Source organism: Syngnathus typhle, linkage group LG13 (assembly GCF_033458585.1).
Source record: "Syngnathus typhle isolate RoL2023-S1 ecotype Sweden linkage group LG13, RoL_Styp_1.0, whole genome shotgun sequence".
NCBI lineage: Eukaryota > Metazoa > Chordata > Actinopteri > Syngnathiformes > Syngnathidae > Syngnathus > Syngnathus typhle.
Window position 1 is genome coordinate 337,501 of NC_083750.1, and position 7,703 is coordinate 345,203.

Here is a 7,703-nt window from a genome sequence, read left to right on the forward strand (position 1 = left end):
GCGACCGCCACTGGCCCCAAGCGCCAGCCCCGACCGCCACCCCCCGACCGCCACAAGGCGACCGCCACAAGGCGACCGCCACCGGCCCCAAGCGCCAGCCCCGACCGCCACCCCCCGACCGCCACAAGGCGACCGCCACAAGGCGACCGCCACAAGGCGACCGCCACTGGCCCCAAGCGCCAGCCCCGACCGCCACCCCCCGACCGCCACAAGGCGACCGCCACAAGGCGACCGCCACCGGCCCCAAGCGCCAGCCCCGACCGCCACCCCCCGACCGCCACAAGGCGACCGCCACAAGGCGTTAGTGGCCGCGCCCGGTACTTTACTGGACCCTATTTGGCCCGCGGACCGGCCGGCGTCGCTTCCTTGAATGCTTAGCCGCCTTTCGAGCTGCCATGCCGGGCTTGAGTTAGTGGTTTGCGCCCGGTACTCTACGTTAAAAGTCAGGCGGAACGGCTCTGAAGCTCCAGACGGAAGTCCGAGAAAAGCTCCATGGTTGGTTAAAAATGCTTACCCGCCTCCCTGGAACCCCAATCGGGCGTAAAATGTTAGGCGGAACGGCTCTGAAGCTCCAGACGGAAGTCCGAGAAAAGCTCCATGGTTGGTTAAAAATGCTTACCCGCCTCCCTGGAACCCCAATCGGGCGTAAAATGTTAGGCGGAACGGCTCTGAAGCTCCAGACGGAAGTCCGAGAAAAGCTCCATGGTTGGTTAAAAATGCTTACCCGCCTCCCTGGAACCCCAATCGGGCGTAAAATGTTAGGCGGAACGGCTCTGAAGCTCCAGACGGAAGTCCGAGAAAAGCTCCATGGTTGGTTAAAAATGCTTACCCGCCTCCCTGGAACCCCAATCGGGCGTAAAATGTTAGGCGGAACGGCTCTGAAGCTCCAGACGGAAGTCCGAGAAAAGCTCCATGGTTGGTTAAAAATGCTTACCCGCCTCCCTGGAACCCCAATCGGGCGTAAAATGTTAGGCGGAACGGCTCTGAAGCTCCAGACGGAAGTCCGAGAAAAGCTCCATGGTTGGTTAAAAATGCTTACCCGCCTCCCTGGAACCCCAATCGGGCGTAAAATGTTAGGCGGAACGGCTCTGAAGCTCCAGACGGAAGTCCGAGAAAAGCTCCATGGTTGGTTAAAAATGCTTACCCGCCTCCCTGGAACCCCAATCGGGCGTAAAATGTTAGGCGGAACGGCTCTGAAGCTCCAGACGGAAGTCCGAGAAAAGCTCCATGGTTGGTTAAAAATGCTTACCCGCCTCCCTGGAACCCCAATCGGGCGTAAAATGTTAGGCGGAACGGCTCTGAAGCTCCAGACGGAAGTCCGAGAAAAGCTCCATGGTTGGTTAAAAATGCTTACCCGCCTCCCTGGAACCCCAATCGGGCGTAAAATGTTAGGCGGAACGGCTCTGAAGCTCCAGACGGAAGTCCGAGAAAAGCTCCATGGTTGGTTAAAAATGCTTACCCGCCTCCCTGGAACCCCAATCGGGCGTAAAATGTTAGGCGGAACGGCTCTGAAGCTCCAGACGGAAGTCCGAGAAAAGCTCCATGGTTGGTTAAAAATGCTTACCCGCCTCCCTGGAACCCCAATCGGGCGTAAAATGTTAGGCGGAACGGCTCTGAAGCTCCAGACGGAAGTCCGAGAAAAGCTCCATGGTTGGTTAAAAATGCTTACCCGCCTCCCTGGAACCCCAATCGGGCGTAAAATGTTAGGCGGAACGGCTCTGAAGCTCCAGACGGTGCTTCCTTGAATGCTTATCCGCCTTTCGAGCTCTCCTGCCCGGCGTGGGTTTCGCGTCCGCGCCCGGTACATTATGGAAGCCAAAAAAAAAAAAAAAAATTCTAAGTGCGAGTGGGACCGGCCTGGGGGGCTTCCTTGAAAGCCCATCCGCCCTCCGAGCTCTCCCACCGGTCGTGGGTTGGCGTCCGCCACTGCTCAAAGCGAACTTCAAATCATCTGCTTAATAATGTGGAACGCCATTCTTGAGTAGTTTCTCCTTAATGTGGGCTCAACTGGCCGGTAATCATCACCGGTGTCTGAAATTGATCTCAGTTATCCAAAGAGCCCTCACACGGAATACCGTCCATGAGTTTAATTGAAAAACAAAAAATTTAATCTTTCTGACACTTAAATACGATTTGCATAATAATTTGGAACAGGGTGTAGACTTCCAGCGGACCGCGCGCGGCTCGGCTGACGGCGCAGCGCGATCTGGTACGAAACACGCCCCGTGCAGAGTTCCAGGCGGCCGGGAAGACATTTAAGCGCTGCCGCTGCCGCTGCGGCGGGGAGTTGCCGTCCTCCGGTGGACACGACGAGTAAATACACCAGCAATCGCACACACACACCGTGTTCCAAATTATTATGCAAGTGATATTTATCTCAGATTTTCCCAAAATAGTCAGCGGTGGTTCCTTGAAATGTTACCCGGCTTTCAAGCTCTCCTGCCCGGCGTGAGTTTCGCGTCCGCGCCCCCTCTTTGGCTCCGCGGTGGTTCCTTGAAATGTTACCCGGCTTTTCACCGTGTTCCAAATTATTATGCAAGTGATATTTATCTCAGATTTTCCCAAAATAGTCAGCGGTGGTTCCTTGAAATGTTACCCGGCTTTCAAGCTCTCCTGCCCGGCGTGAGTTTCGCGTCCGCGCCCCCTCTTTGGCTCCGCGGTGGTTCCTTGAAATGTTACCCGGCTTTTGAGCTCTCCTGCCCGGCGTGAGTTTCGCGTCCGCGCCCCCTCTTTGGCCGGCGGATTTTTCAATCAAAAACAAACAAGTTACATTTTAACATAGGAGCCTTTATTTAACAGCAGCTTCACAATCCTTGCATCCATTGACCTTGTGAGATTTTGGACAGTTTCTGGTTGAATGTCTTTGCAGGATTTCAGAATAGCCTCCCAGAGCTGCTGTTTGGAAGTGAACTGCCTCCCACCCTCGTAGATCTTCTGCTTGACGATGCTCCAAAAGTTTTCAATAGGATTGAGGTCAGGGGAGGATGGTGGCCACACCATCAGCTTCTCCCCTTTCAGTCCCATATTAGCCAAAGCTGCTGAAGTATTTCTTGCAGCATGAGATGGTGCATTGTCGTGCATGAAGATGATTTTGCTCCGGAAAGCACGGTTCTTCCTGTTGTACCATGGACGAAAGTGGTCACTCAGAAACTCCACATACGTTACAGACGTCATTTTCACGCCTTCAGGGACCCTAAAGGGGCCAAGCAGCTCTCTCCCCATGATTCCGGCCCAAAACATGACTCCGCCACCTCCTTGCTGACGCCGCAGCCTTGTTGGGCTATCGTGGCCGTCCACCAACCATCCACGACTCCATCCATCTGTAAAGTCAAGTCAAATCAAGTTTATTTGTATAGCCCTAAATCACAAGCAGTCTCAAAGGGCTTCACATAGACAGAAATTGACAATTATTCTAAATTTCTACACCTACCTGGACCGTCGAGTGTTGCACGACACTCATCAGTGAACAGGACTGTCTGAAAATTAGTCTTCATGTAATCCTGGGCCCACTGCAGCCGTTTCTGCTTGTTCGCGTTGTTGAGGGGTGGCCGAATGGAGGGTTTCCGCATAACTGCGAGGCTCTGTAGGATCCTGCACCTCGACGTTCGTGGGACTTGACTGGCACGTGCGGCGTCGAATATTTGTTTGCTAGTACGTAGCGGCATGCTAGCAGCCACCCTCTTGATTCGACGTTTTTGTCTTGCAGAAATCTTTCTCGGTGTGCCTTTGTCTGCACGAACACGCGTGTGCTCCGAATCAGCGACGAATTTCTTCAAAGTTCGATGGTCGCGCTTAAGCTTTCGTGCAATATCGAATGTCTGCATACCTTGTCCAAGGCATCGAACGATTTCACGCTTCTCGACAGCAGAGAGATCCTTTTTCCTCCCCATGGTTGAACGAAATGGCCGAACGCTTAAAAACGCGGAACTTAAATAGACTTGTTAATTACTACAATTGCGCTCACCTGGCAGACTACCATGGACTGTACCATGACTGAGGGTGATTTCAGTACTTGAAAAACAAAAAATGTAATCTTTATGACACTTAAATACATTTTGCATAATAATTTGGAACACGGGACCGTGTTCCAAATTATTATGCAAATGATATTTATCTCAGATTTTCCTAAATAGCTTCCTTGAAATGTTACCCGGCTTTTGAGCTCTCCTGCCCGGCGTGGGTTTGCGTCAGCGCCCGGTAACATTATGGAAGCTAAAAGAAAGAAAAAAGAAACAAATCTAAGTGCGATTGCTGGTGTCTAAATACATTTTGCATAATAATTTGGAACACGGGACCGTGTTCCAAATTATTATGCAAGTGATATTTATCTCAGATTTTCCCAAAATAGTCAGCGGTGGTTCCTTGAAATGTTACCCGGCTTTCAAGCTCTCCTGCCCGGCGTGAGTTTCGCGTCCGCGCCCCCTCTTTGGCTCCGCGGTGGTTCGTTCCTTGAAATGTTACCCGGCTTTTGAGCTCTCCTGCCCGGCGTGGGTTTGCGTCAGCGGCCGGTAACATTATGGAAGCTAAAAGAAAGAAAAAAGAAACAAATCTAAGAGCAAGTGCTGGTGTCATTTACTCGTCGTGCCGACCGGAGGGAGGCCACTCCCCGCCACAGCTGAACAGTCATCCCGGCCTAGTGGAGGTCTGCGCAGGGGGGGTCTTCCTTGAAATCTTAGCCGCCTTCCGAGCTCTCCTGTCCGGCGTGGGTTTGCGTCAGCGGCCGGTGTCATTTACTCGTCGTGCCGACCGGAGGGAGGCCACTCCCCGCCACAGCTGAACAGTCATCCCGGCCTAGTGGAGGTCTGCGCAGGGGGGGTCTTCCTTGAAATCTTAGCCGCCTTCCGAGCTCTCCTGCCCGGCGTGGGTTTGCGTCAGCGCCCGGTAACATTATGGAAGCTAAAAGAAAGAAAAAAGAAACAAATCTAAGAGCAAGTGCTGGTGTATTTACTCGTCGTGTCCACCGGAGGGAGGCCACTCCCCGCCACAGCTGAACAGTCATCCCGGCCTAGTGGAGGTCTGCGCAGGGGGGGTCTTCCTTGAAATCTTAGCCGCCTTCCGAGCTCTCCTGTCCGGCGTGGGTTTGCGTCAGCGGCCGGTGTCATTTACTCGTCGTGCCGACCGGAGGGAGGCCACTCCCCGCCACAGCTGAACAGTCATCCCGGCCTAGTGGAGGTCTGCGCAGGGGGGGTCTTCCTTGAAATCTTAGCCGCCTTCCGAGCTCTCCTGTCCGGCGTGGGTTTGTGTCAGCGGCCGGTGTCATTTACTCGTCGTGCCGACCGGAGGGAGGCCACTCCCCGCCACAGCTGAACAGTCATCCCGGCCTAGTGGAGGTCTGCGCAGGGGGGGTCTTCCTTGAAATCTTAGCCGCCTTCCGAGCTCTCCTGTCCGGCGTGGGTTTGCGTCAGCGGCCGGTGTCATTTACTCGTTGTGCCGACCGGAGGGAGGCCACTCCCCGCCACAGCTGAACAGTCATCCCGGCCTAGTGGAGGTCTGCGCAGGGGGGGTCTTCCTTGAAATCTTAGCCGCCTTCCGAGCTCTCCTGTCCGGCGTGGGTTTGCGTCAGCGGCCGGTGTCATTTACTCGTCGTGCCGACCGGAGGGAGGCCACTCCCCGCCACAGCTGAACAGTCATCCCGGCCTAGTGGAGGTCTGCGCAGGGGGGGTCTTCCTTGAAATCTTAGCCGCCTTCCGAGCTCTCCTGTCCGGCGTGGGTTTGCGTCAGCGGCCGGTGTCATTTACTCGTCGTGCCGACCGGAGGGAGGCCACTCCCCGCCGCAGCTGAACAGTCATCCCGGCCTAGTGGAGGTCTGCGCAGGGGGGGTCTTCCTTGAAATCTTAGCCGCCTTCCGAGCTCTCCTGCCCGGCGTGGGTTTGCGTCAGCGCCCGGTAACATTATGGAAGCTAAAAGAAAGAAAAAAGAAACAAATCTAAGAGCAAGTGCTGGTGTATTTACTCGTCGTGTCCACCGGAGGGAGGCAACTCCCCGCCGCAGCTGCAGAGGCAGCTTTGAAAAGTCATCCTGGCCTAGTGGAGGTCTGCGCAGGGGGGGTCTTCCTTGAAATCTTAGCCGCCTTCCGAGCTCTCCTGCCCGGCGTGGGTTTGCGTCAGCGGCCGGTGTCATTTACTCGTCGTGCCGACCGGAGGGAGGCCACTCCCCGCCGCAGCTGAACAGTCATCCCGGCCTAGTGGAGGTCTGCGCAGGGGGGGTCTTCCTTGAAATCTTAGCCGCCTTCCGAGCTCTCCTGCCCGGCGTGGGTTTGCGTCAGCGCCCGGTAACATTATGGAAGCTAAAAGAAAGAAAAAAGAAACAAATCTAAGAGCAAGTGCTGGTGTATTTACTCGTCGTGTCCACCGGAGGGAGGCAACTCCCCGCCGCAGCTGCAGAGGCAGCTTTGAAAAGTCATCCTGGCCTAGTGGAGGTCTGCGCAGGGGGGGTCTTCCTTGAAATCTTAGCCGCCTTCCGAGCTCTCCTGCCCGGCGTGGGTTTGCGTCAGCGCCCGGTAACATTATGGAAGCTAAAAGAAAGAAAAAAGAAACAAATCTAAGAGCAAGTGCTGGTGTATTTACTCGTCGTGTCCACCGGAGGGAGGCAACTCCCCGCCGCAGCTGCAGAGGCAGCTTTGAAAAGTCATCCTGGCCTAGTGGAGGTCTGCGCAGGGGGGGGGGGTCCTTCCTTGAAATCTTAGCCGCCTTCCGAGCTCTCCTGCCCGGCGTGGGTTTGCGTCAGCGGCCGGTGTCATTTACTCGTCGTGTCCACCGGAGGGAGGCCACTCCCCGCCGCAGCTGCAGCGGCAGCTTTGAAACGTCATCCCGGCCCCCTGGAACTGTGCGCGGGGGGGGGCGATGCGTCCCGTGCGAGGTACCAGGTCGCGCTGCGCCGTCTGCCTGGCCGCTTTGGGCCCGCTGGAAGTCTATTAAAGCTCCGCGATCTCCGCCTCGGTGCTTAAAAAGCGTCCATCCGCTCTCCTGGAGCTTTTTTCGGTCATCTCGTCCGCGTGCACGGCCTGCCGGTGGCACCGGCTGGAGCTCCGCAAAAAGCTCCATTTCTGTTAAAAATGCTTAGCCGCGTCCCTGGAAGCCCAATCGGGCGTAGAAAGTGAGGGGGAAGGCCCCCAAAGCACCGGCTGGAAGTCCCAAAAAAGCTCCATGATTGGTCAAAAATGCTTAGCCGCGTCCCTGGAAGCGTAATCGGGCGTAAAAAGTGAGGCGGACCGGCCCTGGAGCTCCGTGTGGAGGTCCTCAAAAAGCTCCATAACGTGTTAAAAATGCTTAGCCGCGTCCCTGGAAGCGTAATCGGGCGTAAAATGTTAGGCGGAACGCCCCTGGAGAAAAAAAAATCCGCTCCTGGTACCTAAAATTTTCTCCAGCGGCGGGCTCGGAGTCTCATCTTTCTCCTGGCCGAGAAAAGAGCACTTTCCCCCGGACACCGAACCAGTCAACGTCCCCCTCCTGAGTGGACAAAAAAAATCCACTCCTGGTACCTAAGATTTTCTCCAGCGGCGGGCTTGGGACGAAAATGAATCTTCCTCCCGAAATTAAACCACTATAGGCGGACGCCAGCCCCAAGCACCAGCCCGCATAATAATTTGGAACACGGCACCGTGTTCCAAATTATTATGCAAATCTAATCGGGCGTAAAAAGTGAGGCGGACCGGCCCTGGAGCTCCGTGTGGAGGTCCTCAAAAAGCTCCATAACGTGTTAAA